The sequence below is a fragment of the Atractosteus spatula genome, chromosome 10, assembly GCF_055471065.1.
Source record: "Atractosteus spatula isolate fAtrSpa1 chromosome 10, fAtrSpa1.hap1, whole genome shotgun sequence".
Classification (NCBI taxonomy): domain Eukaryota; kingdom Metazoa; phylum Chordata; class Actinopteri; order Semionotiformes; family Lepisosteidae; genus Atractosteus; species Atractosteus spatula.
Genome location: NC_142715.1, coordinates 5,182,501 through 5,198,799, shown reverse-complemented (window position 1 = coordinate 5,198,799; position 16,299 = coordinate 5,182,501). Strand labels below are relative to the sequence as shown.

At 44.8% G+C, this 16,299-nt stretch overlaps 1 non-coding gene across 1 annotated transcript; it reads left to right on the top strand.

Annotated features, from left to right (window-relative positions):
- The first annotated feature begins 2,625 nt into the window (after positions 1-2,625).
- On the top strand, positions 2,626-2,744 carry LOC148824530 (5S ribosomal RNA). Its single transcript, XR_016093063.1, has one exon. It is a non-coding gene; the product is annotated as a 5S ribosomal RNA (ribosomal RNA).
- Positions 2,745-16,299: the final 13,555 nt, after the last annotated feature.

Here is a 16,299-nt window from a genome sequence, read left to right as displayed (position 1 = left end):
GTTTATTGGCGTAGGCGTGAGGGCAGTTCTTAAAAACGTGTCCTTCCGAGCCACATAAATTGCACTTTGGCAGCATTGAACAGTCAGAGGCTAAATGTCCCTGTTTGCCACAGGTCTTGCAGCATTTCACAGTGCAGGACGATGCCAGGTGTCCCACAGCACCACAGCGCCGACACACCTTTGGTTGTCCCACATAAAAAACATAGCCATTGCAGGCGCCCAGCCGGATTGTAGAGGGCAGGTGCCTTAAGCCTCCATTTACATTGTCCGGTAGCAAGCGAACCTCGAATTTCCTTGCTCCTGTTTTTATACCGTCAACATCTCTAACCTCAGTTCCATGGTGGACGGTGCAGTACTGGTTAAGCCAGGTGTGAATGTCTTCCGTCTTTGCCAGTTCCGAGAACATAACAACATGCACGGTTTTCCTCTCTCTCTGTGTCAAAGGCTGCAAGTTGATCTTCTCAAGAGCAGGAACTTTCCCTCTTTTTGCCTCAAACACATCCACACATTGTTCAAACAGAGGATAGGTAGCAAATACAACCTCAAATGCTTTCTGACCTGGGAGAGCGAAGATGAAATCCAAGTGCCGAGGTTCAAAGCCAAGTTCCTTCTGCAACACTTTTCTGCTGAACTGCATACGATCCATGAAGAGGTCATCCAAAAGCTCAAAACGCACAGCATTCTTGCGGGATCCAAAAGTTGCCATTTCGTGAACTGCAAAACAAACACTATTTCCACAAAACAAGAAAACAATCCAACAACTCCACCTGCCAGGTAAGTATGAGCTGTACAAGCCCCTGCAAGCGACCCGCACCCACAGCACAAATCGCGCAGCCTAGGCCAGCTCCTCGCCCCGCACGCCACCGCCTCCTGCTGGGCCCACTCTTTCGCACACTCACACGCCACCCTAACACTCAAAAGTGTGGGCAAAACGAGAAAACTAGCGCGCCGTTTCCTACACATCTGCAGTCGCCATTGCGCATTCGCAGCATGTCCCGGGACGCAATTCGGCCTCATTTGCATAACACCAGACCGGCAGATCGCTACGCAAGCTCGCGTCGTGCGCCTGCCACACACCGAACAAACACCGGAGCCTTTTCAGCAATTTCCAAAAAACGGGCCTGCTCGCCTGCCCACAAGGCTCCGTCTCTTACCCGCTCTCCAGAGCCTGCTGCCTTCTGTGCTGTTCTCTCGGCACCGCTGCAGCGCACACAACTCCCGCAGCGCGGGGAGAAAGTTTCCACGCTCCGCCGCAGGGAAGGCTCGCTCCGTGCGCACAAGTCCTTTCAATGCCAGTTCAACAAGTGCTCCGCATTAGCAGCGTCGGGGCTCCGGTGTGTCGCACCTCACCTCACCTCGCACAGCCCCCTCCTTGAATGTCTGGCGCTGGGCATGCCCCGCTCTCCTGCACCTTATCTTATCGCGTGTGACCACCGACAATGGCCACAACGCCTGGGAATGGCACCCGTAAAGTGTTCATTGGGGCACAGGAACAGCCCGTCTCGTCTCGGGGGCCGGCTTCAAAGACAATACAGCAAACACAGCGGGGCGTGGGAAGAAGACGACACGACACATGCAGGTACATTCAGCTCCAGCGGGAACGAGTCATTTGTCGGTCTTTTCAAGTGCTGGGAGCCGAGTAATCCTTCGCTTGTATTGTTTCTCCCCGGTGACTAGATCTCACCCTGCGACTCTCGACTGGGCTCACCCACGGCAGCCCAGCAGGTGTGAGCCTAGCCGGCACCCGGATGGGAGATTCCCCCCGGAAAAGCTCAGGTTGCTGCTGCTCCTGCAAGAGGTGTGACTGGGACCGGTAGGGAGCGCTCACCCTGCGCTCTGTGTGGCTTTCTTATGCCCCAGCATCCTGATGGCGACACTCTGCTGCACAAACAGGCGCCGTCCTTCAGGGGAGGCGTAAAACCGAGGTCCCGACCCTCCTTGGCCATTAAGAAATCCCAAGGCGTCTCTCAAAAAGAGACGCCGGGGGTGTCACTCTGGTGTTAGTGTTCCCCTTTACCAATCAGTCGGGGTCTCCTCCTAATCCCCGTCTCATATGTAACAATCAATGACGAGGCCCCCCTGTCCCGCGATATTGTACTTGTCTCCTGGCCGCTGGCTGGCGCCGTGAGATTTAGTACTTGCGCAAGAGACCGGGGGCAGAGCGCGAACGCGGTCCCCCGCCCCCACAAAGTGTGCGCTCCAGGTTCCCTCTCGGGGCTCTGCAACACAACGGAAAGGCAGCGAGAAGGAGCCTCTTGCTCTGACGCCGCAAGGCCACAAGAGGGCGGAGGCACCGCGCGCCCGGCCGACGTGTTGGACTAGTGCGCTTCATGTGCTGAAATAAACACGCGGCAGCCCAGAAATGTTTTCAGAGTGCTGTGCACTGGAGGTTTTTGTCTTGTGAAGACTTGCCTTGTGCTCCTCCGTGCAGTTTGTTTGTCCTCCTCCAGTGCGGGACAAGCCAACACAAGGGAGCACATTCGCCAACATAAAGGCACGCAACGCGATTTGGAAAGAGGCTCCTTTCCAAAGAGTTGCACACGAACGATTCTTCAGTCCCGCTCGGGGGGCACGGAGCCCCAGCCACACACAGCTTCAAGTAGCGAGTCAGGCGGTACCGCTTTCGCTTGCGGCCCCACCACCCTGAACGCGCCCGATCTCGTCTGATCTCGGAAGGTAAGCAGGGTCGGGCCTGGTTAGTACTTGGATGGGAGACTGCCTGGGAATACCAGGTGCTGCAAGCTCTTGCTCTCTCGGCCAGCAGGAGTTGCCGTTGGAGCCATAGGCTTTGGGGGGAAAACCTGGAGGATGGAAAGGTGATCTATAGCCTCATCTCTACAGATGTTTTGTTGCTATGGCATGTGTGTGACCCATATACAAAAAAACCCGCTTGTAAAACGAATATCGAAGCTGCCTCTAAATCTGCAAATGAAGATGAGTCGATAAACCACTTGTTTTTCATATAACTATACATATATTCATTTATTACTGATTTCATTCACTGACCACGGATACAATAGAGGTACAGCCATTCACTGTTTGACATGTCTGCACTGGTACAGAACCTAGCAATCAGAAAACAGGTGAAACTGTCTTTAGAATTAGCATACAGTACCGAGGCCCCCATGACCAAATAAAGGCTAACCTTGATAATCAGCCTAAATGATGCAGACTACAGCAAAACGACTGACTTTGAAAAGGGAATGAATGTCCGGAAGGAGTAGTGTAACCTGCTTGAAATGCTTCTCCGGACCTCTAACTAAAAGAAACCGGGAACCGGCAGTGGCATCGACTCCTTTCGAACTGGGATCCTATCGCAGCTCGTGGTGGCGTAACTCTTCCGTATGAGGAAGTCTGAGGAACAGTGAGCCTGTCTCTCAATAATAAAAATACAGTTTGTGATCTCCTATCCCAGCCTGAGGAACAGACCGTGAGACTTTCTCTCAATAATAATAATAATACAGTGTGAGATCTCCTGTCCCAGCCTGAGGAACAGACAGTAAACCTGTCTCTCAATAATAATAAACCAGTGTGTGATCTCCTGTCTTAGCCTGGGGAACACTGAGCCTGTCTCTTAATACTAATAATATAGTGTGTGATTTCCTGCCCCAGCTAGAGGAACAGACAGTGAGCCTGTCTCTCAAAGATATTAATAATACAGTGTGTGACCTCCTGTCCCAGCTTGGGGAACAATAAGCCAGACTCTCAGCAATTATAATACAGTGTGATCTACTGTCCCAGCCTGAGGAACAGTGAGTTTATCTGTCAATAATAATAATACAGTATGATCTCCTGTCCCAGTCAGAGGAACAGTGAGCTTGTCTCTCAATAATAATAATACAGTGTGTGGATCTCCTGTCCCAGCCTGAGGAACAGACAGTGAGCCTGTCTCTCAATAATAATGATACAGTGTAATCTCCTGTCCCAGCCTGAGGAACAGTGAGCCTGTCTCTCAATAATAATAACCTAGTGTGGAATGTCCTGTCCCAGTGTGAGGAACAAACCGTGAGCATGTGTCTCAATAATAATAGAACAGTGCTTGATCTCCAGTCCCAGCCAGAGGAACAGTGAGCCAAACTCTCAATAATAATAATACAGTGTGATCTACTTTCCCAGCCTGAGGAACAGACAGCGAGCCTGTCTCTCAATAATAATAATAAAGTGTGTGACCTCCTGTCCCAGCTTGGGGAACAGTAAGCCAGACTCTCAACAATAATAATACAGTGTGATCTACTGTCCCAGCCTAAGGAACAGTGAGCTTGTCTCTCAATAATATTAATACAGTATGATCTCCTGTCCCAGCCTGAGGAACAGACAGTGAACCTGTCTTTCAATAATAATAATAACACAGTGTGTGACTTCCTCTCCCAGCATGAGGAACAGACAGTGAGCCTGTCTCTCAATAAGAATAATAACACAGTGTGTGACCTCCTGTCCCAGCCTGAGGAACAGCGAGCCTGTCTCTCAATAATAATAATACAGTGTGTCATCTCCTTTCCCAGAGTGAGGAACAGTGAGCTTGTCTCTTAATAATAATAATACAGTGTGATCTCCTGTCCCAGCCTGAGGAACAGGTAGCCTGTCTCTCAATAATAATAATAATACAGTGTGTGATCTCCTGTCTTAGCCTGAGGAACAGACAGTGAACCTGTCTCTAAATAATAATAACCTTGTGTGGAATGTCCTGTCCCAGTCTGAGGAACAAACAGTCAGCATGTCTCTCAATAACAATAGAACAGGGTGTGATCTCCAGTCCCAGCAAGAGGAACAAACAGTGAGCCTGTCTCTCAATAATAAAAATACAGTGTGTGATCTCCTATCCCAGCCTGAGGAACAGACAGTGAGCCTGTCTCTCAATAATAATAATAATACAGTGTGTGATCTGTTGTTCCAGCCTGAGGAAAAGACAGTGAGCCCGTCTCTCAATAATAATAATACAGTGTGTGACCTCCTGTCCCAGCCTGGAGAACAGTGAGTTTATCAGTCAATAATAATAATACAGTGTGATCTCCTGTCCAATCCTGAGGAACAGTGAGCTTGTCTCATAATAAAAATAATACAGTGTGTGTTCTCCTGTCCCAGCCTGAGGAACAGACAGTAAGCCTATCTCTCAAAGATAATAATAATACAGTGTGTGACCTCCTGTCCCAGCTTGGGGAACAATAAGCCAGACTCTCAGCAATTATAATACAGTGTGATCTACTGTCCCAGCCTGAGGAACAGTGAGCTTGTCTCTCAATAATAATAATACAGTATGATCTCTTGTCCCAGTCTGAGGAACAGTGAGCCTGTCTCTCAATAATAATAATACAGTGTGTGACCTCCTGTCCCAGCCTGAGGAACAGTGAGCCTGTCCCTCAATAATAATAATACAGTGTGTCATCTCCTGTCCCAGCTTGAAGAACAGTGAGCTTCTCTCTCAATTATAATACAGTGTGATCTACTGTCCCAGCATGAGGAAGAGTGAGCTTGTCTCTCAATAATAATAATACAGTGTGTGGATCTCCTGTCCCAGCCTGAGGAACAGACAGTGAGCCTGTCTCTCAATAATAATAATACAGTGTGTGACCTCCTGTCCCAGCCTGAGGAACAGTGAGCCTGTCCCTCAATAATAATAATACAGTGTGTCATCTCCTGTCCCAGCCTAAGGAACAGTGAGCTTGTCTCTCAATAATATTAATACAGTATGATCTCCTGTCCCAGCCTGAGGAACAGACAGTGAGCCTGTCTCTCAATAATAATAATAACACAGTGTGTGACTTCCTCTCCCAGCATGAGGAACAGACAGTGAGCCTGTCTCTCAATAAGAATAATAATAAAGTGTGTGACCTCCTGTCCCAGCCTGAGGAACAGCGAGCCTGTCTCTCAATAATAATAATACAGTGTGTGACCTCCTGTCCCAGCTTGGGGAACAGTAAGCCAGACTCTCAACAATAATAATACAGTGTGATCTACTGTCCCAGCCTAAGGAACAGTGAGCTTGTCTCTCAATAATATTAATACAGTATGATCTCCTGTCCCAGCCTGAGGAACAGACAGTGAACCTGTCCTTCAATAATAATAATAACACAGTGTGTGACTTCCTCTCCCAGCATGAGGAACAGACAGTGAGCCTGTCTCTCAATAAGAATAATAATAAAGTGTGTGACCTCCTGTCCCAGCCTGAGGAACAGCGAGCCTGTCTCTCAATAATAATAATACAGTGTGTGATCTCCTGTCTTAGCCTGAGGAACAGACAGTGAACCTGTCTCTCAATAATAATAACCTTGTGTTGAATGTACTATCCCAGTCTGAGGAACAAACAGTGAGCATGTCTCTCAATAACAGTAGAACAGTGTGTGATCTCCAGTCCCAGCAAGAGGAACAAACAGTGAGCCTGTCTCTCAATAATAAAAATACAGTGTGTGATCTCCTGTCCCAACCTGAGGAACAGACAGTGAGCCTGACTCTCAATAATAATAATACAGTGTGATGTCTCCTGTCCCAGCCTGAGGAACAGACAGTGAGGCTTTCTCTCAATAGTAATAATACAGTGTGATCTACTGTCCCAGCCTGCGGAACAGTGAGTTTATCTGTCAATAATAATAATACAGTCTGTGATCCCCTGTCCCAGCCTGAGGAACACACAGCGAGCCTGTATTTCAATAATAATAACTCAGTGTGTGATCTCCTGTCCCAGCCTGAGGAACAGACAGCGAGCCTGTCTTTCAATAATAATAATTCAGTGTGTGATCTCCTATCCCAGCTTGAGGAACAGACAGCGAGCCTGTCTCTCAATAATAATCATACAGTGTGCGATCTCCTATCCTAGCTTGAGGAACAGACAGCGAGCCTGTCTCTCAATAATAATAATACATTGTGTGATCTCCTGTCCCAACCTGAGGAACTGACAGTGAGCCTGTCTCTCAATAATAATAATACAGTGTGTGATCTCCTGTCCCAGCTTGAGGAACAGACAGTGAGCCTGTCTTTCAATAATAATAATACAGTGTTTGATCTCCTGTTCCAGCCTGAGGAAGAGACAGTGAGCCTGCCTCTCAATAATAATAATACAGTGTGTGATCTCCTGTCCCAGCCTGGGGAACACACAGCGATCCTGTCTTTCAATAATAATAATTCAGTGTGTGATCTCCTGTCCCAGCCTGAGGAACAGAAAGTGATCCTGTCTCTCAATAATAGTAATCCAGTGTGGGATGTCCTGTCCCAGTGTGAGGAACAAAGAGTGAGCATGTCTCTCAATAATAATAGAACAGTGTGTGATCTCCGGTCCTAGCCAGAGGAAGAGACAGTGAGCCTGCCACTCAATAATAATAATACAGCGTGTGATCTCCTGTCCCAGGCAGGGGAACAGACAGTAAACCTGTCTCTCAATAATAATAATCCAGTTTGTGATCTCCTGTCCCAGCCTGAGGAACAGTGAGCTTGTCTCTCAATAATAATAATACATTGTGAGATCTCCTGTACTAGCCTGAGGAACAGACGGTGAACTTGTCTCTCAATAATAATAATACAGTGTGATCTACTGTAGCAGCCTGAGGAACAGTGAGCCTGTCTCTCAATAATTATAATACAGTGTGTGACCTCCTGTCCCAGCCTGAGGAACAGTGAGCCTGTCTCTCAATATTAATAGAAAAGTGTTTGATCTCCAGTCCCAGCCTGAGGAACAAACAGTGAGCCTCTCTCTCAATAATAATAATACAGTGTGTCATCCCCTGTCCCAGCCTGAGGAACAGTAACCTTGTCTCTCAATAATATTAATACAGTGTGTGATCTCCTATCCCAGCCTGAAGAACAGAGAGTGAGCCTGTCTCTCAGTAATAATAATACAGTGTGTCATCCCCTGTCCCAGCCTGAGGAACAGTAACCTTGTCTCTCAGTAATAATAATACAGTGTGTGATCTCCTGTCCCAGTCCAAAGGAAGAGACAGTGAGCCTGTCTCTCAATAATAGTAATAAACTGTGTGATCTCCTGTCCAAGCCTGAGAAACAGACAGTGAGCCTCTCTCTTAATAATAATAATACAGAGTGTGATCTCCTGTCCAAGAATGAGGAACAGACAGTGAGCCTGTCTCTCAATAATAATACCGTGTGTGATCTTCTGTTTGAGTATGGGGAACAGAAAGTGAGCCTGTCTCTCAGTAATAATAATATAGTGTGTGATCCACTGTCACAGTCTGGGGAACAGTGAACCAGACTCTCAATAATAATAATACAGTGAGATCTCCTGTCCCAGACAGAGGAACAGTGAGCCTGTCTCTCAATAATAAAAATACAGTTTGTGATCTCCTATCCCAGCCTGAGGAACAGACAGTGAGCCTGTCTCTCAATAATAATAATACAGTGTGAGACCTCCTGTCCCAGCCTGAGGAACAGACAGTAAACCTTTCTCTCAATAATAATAATCCAGTGTGTGATCTCCTGTCTTAGCCTGAGGAACACTGAGCCTGTCTCTCAATACTAATAATATATTGTGTGATTTCCTGCCCCAGCCAGAGGAACAGACAGAGAGCCTGTCTCTCAATAACAATAATAATACAGTGTGTGATCTGTTGTCCCAGCCTGAGGAAAAGACCTCCTGTCCCAGCTTGGGGAACAGTAAGCCAGACTCTCAACAATTATAATACAGTGTGATCTACTGTCCCAGCCTAAGGAACAGTGAGCTTGTCTCTCAATAATATTAATATAGTATGATCTCCTGTCCCAGCCTGAGGAACAGCGAGCCTGTCTCTCAATAATAATAATACAATGTGTCGTCTCCTTTCCCAGCCTGAGGAACAGTGAGCTTGTCTCTTAATAATAATAATACAGTGTGATCTCCTGTACCAGCCTGAGGAACAGGTAGCCTGTTTCTCAATAATAATAATACAGTGTGTGATCTCCTGTCTTAGCCTGAGGAACAGACAGTGAACCTGTCTCTCAATAATAATAACCTTGTGTGGAATGTCCTGTCCCAGTCTGAGGAACAAACAGTGAGCATGTCTCTCAATAATAAAAAATACAGTGTGTGATCTCCTGTCCCAACCTGAGAAACAGACAGTGAGCCTGTCTCTCAATAATAATAATACAGTGTGTGATCTCATGTCCCAGCCAGGGGAACAGACAGTAAACTTGTTTCTCAATAGTAGTAATCCAGTGTGTGATCTCCTATCTTTGCCTGAGGAACAGACAGTGATCCTGTCTCTCAATAATGATAATCCAGTATGGGATGTCCTGTCCCAGTCTGAGGAACAAAGAGTGAGCATGTCTCTCAATAATAACAGACCCGTGTGTGATCTCAGGTCCAAGCCAGAGAAACAGTGAGCCTGTCTCTCAATACTAATAATACAGTCTGTGATCTCCTGTCCCAGCCTGGGGAACACTGAGTCTGTCTCTCAATACTAATAATACAGCGTGTGATATCCTGCCCCAGCCTGAGTAACAGTCAGTAAGCCTGTCGCTCAATAATAATAATACAGTGTGTGATTTCTTGTCCAGGCCTGAGGAACAGACTGTGAGCCTGTTTCTCAATAATAATAATACAGTGTGTAATCTCCTTTCTTAGCCTGAGGAACAGACAGTGAGCCTGTATCTCAATAATAATAAAACAGTGTGTGATCTCCTGTCGTAGTGTGAGGAAAAAAACACTGAGCCTCTCTCTCAATATTAATAGAACAGTGTGTAATCTCCAGTCCCAGCCTGAGGAACAAACAGTTTGCCTGTCTCTCAATACCAATAATACAGTGTGTGATTTCCTGCCCCAGCCAGAGGAACAGACAGTAAGCCTGTCTCTAAATAATAATAATAATAATAATAATACAGTGTGTGATCTGTTGTCCCAGCCTGAGGAACAGACAGTGACCCTGTCTCTCAGTAATAATAATACAGTGTGATCTCCTGTCCCACCCTGAGGAACAGTGAGTCTGTCTCTCAATAATAATAAAAATACAGTGTGTGACCACCTGTACCAGCCTGGGGAACAGACAGTGAGCCTGTCTCTCAATAATAATAATATAGTGTGTGACCTCCTGTCCCAACCTGAGGAACAGTGAGCCTGTCTCTCAATAATAATAATACAGTGTATCATCTCCTGTCCCAGCTTGAGGAACAGTGAGCTTCTCTATCAATAATAATACAGTGTGATCTCCTGTCCCAGCCTGAGGAACAGTGAGCCTGTCTCTCAATAATAATAACCTAGTGTGGAATGTCCTGTCCCAGTCTGAGGAACAAACCGTGAGCATGTGTCTCAATAATAATATTACAGTGTGTGATCTCCAGTCCCAGCCAGAGGAGCAGACAGTGAGCCTGTCTCTCAATAATAATAATACAGTGTGATCTCCTGTCCCACCATAAGGAACAGTGAGCCTGTCTCTCACTAATAATAATACAGTGTGTGATCTCCTGTCCCAGCCCGAGGAACAGACAGTGAGCCTATCTCTCAAAGATAATAATAATACAGTGTGTGACCTCCTGTCCCAGCTTGGGGAACAGTGAACCTGTCCCTCAATAATAATAATACAGTGTATCATCTCCTGTCCCAGCTTGAGGAACAGTGAGCTTCTCTCTCAATAATAATACAGTGTGATCTCCTGTCCCAGACTGAGGAACAGTGAGCCTGTCTCTCAATAATAATAACCTAGTGTGGAATGTTCTGTCCCAGTCTGAGGAACAAACCGTGAGCATGTGTCTCAATAATATTAGAACAGTGTGTGATCTCCTGTCCCAGCCAGAGGAACAGACAGTGAGCCTGTCTCTCTATAATAATAATACATTGTGTGACCTCCTGTCCCAGCCTGAGGAACAGTGAGCCAGACTCTCAATAATAATAATACAGTGTGATCTACTTTCCCAGCCTGAGGAACAGACAGCGAGTCTGTCTCTCAATAATAATAATACAGTGTGATCTACTTTCCCAGCCTGAGGAACAGACAGCGAGCCTGTCTCTCAATAATAATAATACAGTGTGTGATCTCCTGTCCCAGCTTGGGGAACAGTAAGCCAGACTCTCAACAATTATAATACAGTGTGATCTACTGTCCCAGCCTAAGGAACAGTGAGCTTGTCTCTCAATAATATTAATATAGTATGATCTCCTGTCCCAGCCTGAGGAACAGCGAGCCTGTCTCTCAATAATAATAATACAATGTGTCATCTCCTTTCCCAGCCTGAGGAACAGTGAGCTTGTCTCTTAATAATAATAATACAGTGTGATCTCCTGTACCAGCCTGAGGAACAGGTAGCCTGTTTCTCAATAATAATAATACAGTGTGTGATCTCCTGTCTTAGCCTGAGGAACAGACAGTGAACCTGTCTCTCAATAATAATAACCTTGTGTGGAATGTCCTGTCCCAGTCTGAGGAACAAACAGTGAGCATGTCTCTCAATAATAAAAAATAAAGTGTGTGATCTCCTGTCCCAACCTGAGAAACAGACAGTGAGCCTGTCTCTCAATAATAATAATACAGTGTGTGATCTCATGTCCCAGCCAGGGGAACAGACAGTAAACTTGTTTCTCAATAGTAGTAATCCAGTGTGTGATCTCCTATCTTTGCCTGAGGAACAGACAGTGATCCTGTCTCTCAATAATGATAATCCAGTATGGGATGTCCTGTCCCAGTCTGAGGAACAAAGAGTGAGCATGTCTCTCAATAATAACAGACCCGTGTGTGATCTCAGGTCCAAGCCAGAGAAACAGTGAGCCTGTCTCTCAATACTAATAATACAGTCTGTGATCTCCTGTCCCAGCCTGGGGAACACTGAGTCTGTCTCTCAATACTAATAATACAGCGTGTGATATCCTGCCCCAGCCTGAGTAACAGTCAGTAAGCCTGTCGCTCAATAATAATAATACAGTGTGTGATTTCTTGTCCAGGCCTGAGGAACAGACTGTGAGCCTGTTTCTCAATAATAATAATACAGTGTGTGATCTCCTTTCTTAGCCTGAGGAACAGACAGTGAGCCTGTATCTCAATAATAATAAAACAGTGTGTGATCTCCTGTCGTAGTGTGAGGAAAAAAACACTGAGCCTGTCTCTCAATATTAATAGAACAGTGTGTAATCTCCAGTCCCAGCCTGAGGAACAAACAGTTTGCCTGTCTCTCAATACCAATAATACAGTGTGTGATTTCCTGCCCCAGCCTGGGGAACACACAGCGATCCTGTCTTTCAATAATAATAATTCAGTGTGTGATCTCCTGTCCCAGCCTGAGGAACAGAAAGTGATCCTGTCTCTCAATAATAGTAATCCAGTGTGTGATGTCCTGTCCCAGTGTGAGGAACAAAGAGTGAGCATGTCTCTCAATAATAATAGAACAGTGTGTGATCTCCGGTCCCAGCCAGAGGAAGAGACAGTGAGCCTGCCACTCAATAATAATAATACAGTGTGTGATCTCCTGTCTTAGCCTGAGGAACAGACAGTGATCCTGTCTCTCAATAATAATAATCCAGTGTGGGATGTCCTGTCCCAGTCTGAGGAACAAACTGTGAGCATATCACTCAATAATAACAGACCTGTGAGTGATCTCCAGTCCAAGCCAGAGCAACAGTGAGCCTATCTAATAATACAGTGTGTGATCTCCTGTCCCATTCTGAGGAACAGACAGTGAGTCTGACTCTCAATAATAATAATACAGTGTGTGATCTCCTGTCCCAGACTGAGGAACAGTGAGCCTGTCTCTCAAATATAATAATATAGTGTGTGATCTCCTTTCTTAGCCTGAGGAACAGACAGTGAGCCTGTATCTCAATAATAATAATCAAGTGTGGGATCTCCTGTCGTAGTCAGAAGAACATACAGTGAGCCTGTCCTCAATATTAATATAACAGTTAGTGACCTACTCTGCCATCCTGAGGAAGAGACACTTAGCCTGTGTCTCAATTATAATAATACACTGTGTGATCTCCAATTCAAGCCAGAGGAACAGTGAGCCTGTCTCTCAATACTAATAATCCAGTGTGTGATCTCCTGAGGAACACTGAGTCTGTCTCTCAATGCTAATAATACAGTGTCATCTCCTGTCCCAGCCTGAGGAACAGTGAGCTTGTCTCTCAATAATAATAATAATACATTGTGAGATCTCCTGTACTAGCCTGGTAAACACTGAGCCTGTCTCTCAATAATAATAGTACAGTGTGTGATCTCCTGTCCCAGCCTGAGGAACAGACGGTGAACCTGTCTCTCAATAATAATAATACAGTGTGATCTACTGTCCCAGCCTGAGGAACAGTGAGCCTTACTCTCAGTAATAATAATACAGTGTGTGATCTCCTGTCCCAGCCCAATGGAAGAGACAGTGAGCCTATCTCTCAATAATAATAATACAGTGTGTGACCTCCTGTCCCAGACTGAGGAACAGTGACAATGTCTCTCAATAATAATAATACAGTGTGTGATCTTCTGTCCCAGCCTGAGGAACAGATGGTGAACCTGTCTCTGAATAATAATAATAATACAGTGTGTGATGTACTGTCCCAGCCCAAAGAAAGAGACAGTGAGTCTGTCTCTCAATAATAATAATGCAGTGTGTGATCTCCTGTCCCAGCCTGGGGAACAGTCAGAGATCCTGTCTCTCAATAATAGTAATCCAGTGTGGGATGTCCTGTCCCATTCTGAGGAACAAACAGTGAGCATGTCTCTCAATAATAATAATACAGCGTGTGATATCCTGTATCCTTTCATTACCTTTTACTTTTAAAAATGAACTCAAATTGTGTATAATGTAATAATTTAAGCAGAATAAAGTAGAAGTCATTCTGAGGTGCCACGTGTGAGGGATACAGCTAGGCATCTGAAATGCAGGGTTTGAGAGCCCTTTCAGGAGCACTGCATCCATTGAGACAGACCCGTGCATGTTAAACAAATAGATTCTAATAATATAATGATCCAGTGTGTTGCACTACTTCACTACTTCACTGCTCTATGCCGTCTGGAAATATATCCTCAGACTGCTTACTGCCCTGGCATGTACCAAGACATTACAGGAGCACATCTATATATGATACTGCGTTGAAGCAGGAGACACACATTCGGATCCGAAATACAGTGTTCCAGCACCTTTGACCTCATCCAGAACGTATCATTTCTTGAAAGGGATTGCTGTCCGAATGCACATCTGAATCCCAAACAGAATCTCTAGTAAAATACGATCAGTTGTGATGTCTAGTTTCAAGCATTAACATCCAAAGTACCTGTCTTAGGTGGGGCAGGAAATTTGCCAAGCCACCTGAAAGAATTACCATTTCTAAAGATGTCTGTTGTAATTTACACACCTTGCTCCAAGGTCCAGTCAGTCAAAAGCATCTTTATTAATTAGCCTCAGTGCCTTGATATTTTTTATTAATCTAATATCAGGAATCTCACCATGTGCATGCTGAGCTGTGGAATATATGTATTTTTTTATGTACTGTAAAATCGAAATACCACCTCTTTCTGGTTACTTATCCTTTATTGTATAATCAGGGCCAAATAAAACTAAATCAGTGTCACCTGCTGGGTTCAAAACGCCTTCAGGGGACACCAAATAGGAGGCACTGGACTATAAATACCCATCCATGTTATAACACACTCACCAAGGGTTTTTTAGTTTAACTCTGAGCTTTGAGAGATTTAATACCTATGGTACCCATATTCACCCTTTATTTAAGGGAAGTACACATCCTAGACACACAGGAAACCCTCTCGCCCCAAGGGACGACCGGTACTTTGGATGGTCATGATTGAACCTGGCTTACAACAGACTTCTTTGGAAATGGTAATTCTTTCACATGGCTTGGCAAACTACCTGGCCCAGCTAAGACAGGTACTTTGGATGTTAATGCTTGAAACTAGACATCTTTAGAAATGGTAATTCTTTCAGGTGGCTTAGCAAGCTCCCTGCTCCAGCTAAGACAGGTACTTTGGATGTTAATGCTTGAAACTAGACATCTTTAGAAATGGTCATTCTTTCTGAGGGCTTGGGAAACTCTATTTCTTTGAATGCACCTGCACCGTTGAATATACTTTTAACCCATGCTTAGCCATGTTTTTAAAATTAAATTATAACGATTTCTGTGTTTGATACTGGTAGCAAAGGCTTCCTCCACCCACTGCTTTGCCAAAGGGGAGTGCTGTTTTCTGGGAGGGGTGGAGTCTTTGCTCGGGGTAACTTTCTGCTGAGTGCAATATACCTTTCACTTTTCACCTGCAATCGAGACAGGAGGTACAGTAACTCTGAGACTTGACTAAGGTCCTGGATATTGAATCACCACTACGATCAAGAGGTAAGACTTTACATTTTTACTTTTAAATGCATTTGCTGATAACCTTTTAAAACTAATATGCAGTCAGGCAGATGCATCTTTATTCTTAAGCGTCTCTCAGTGCATTGATATTGTTTTTACTAATCTATTATCAAGAATCTCATCATGTGATTAATTGATTAATTGCAATAGTGTAACTGCAAATGAATATATATGAGAATGTATGTTTGTTCATATGCAATGGTAGGAGCAGTTTCTCATTGCAGTGGATTTTCAGGGCCAATTCATCTCTCCATCTTATACTGAATATGAAAGGTAGTTGTTTCTATATGGACTCAGTCTTTGGAATTTGTATATATATATATTTCAGTGATCCCTCAGCCATTCCTTCTGTATTGTAATTCAATTTCTCTTTTAAAATTCCTTCCCCACTTCTAGGACCTGCAGTTGCTGAACTCCACAATGGCTCCTATTGGAAAGTCTGTGACTGAGACCAAGTAAGTGTTCACTTTTTTATGAAACCATTATTTATTTTGGAGCAATGACCAATTCTTATATAAATACAATGAAATCATTATGCTCAAACTATGAGAGAGAAAATTAAGGATAATTTAAGAAATCAGTCTTAGCTTGTTTCTATACACAGATGGTATTATTTATTTTCAAAGGAAACCCGCGAGGATTCCCCTGGTGTGCAAGATGTGCCTGAATACTTTTGATCAGCTTCCTGCTCACTTGAAGAGGGCCTGTATGAAGCACGCCACGGCAGAAGAGATCAGGATGGCCTCTCAACAGGCGAGGGAGGACATGATGAATCACCTGAAGAACGGGGTCATCGTGGATTACCACAGAATAGAGATTGTGTCTGGTGAGGCAAACAGGATAGCGGTTGTAAGACTGCTAGAGTCCTCGGGCCTTTTTGTACGTGGGAAGCCTGAAGACACATTGGCACGGTGAGATATTTTTAATATGTAAGGCTTCTGTAGTTTCTTTTTGAAATCATTGTTACAACATATTATGTAAAAGCATGTTGAAAAGAATCTACCTGCATTCCAGCGGCCCTGTTCAAGAGGCCACTGTCCAGG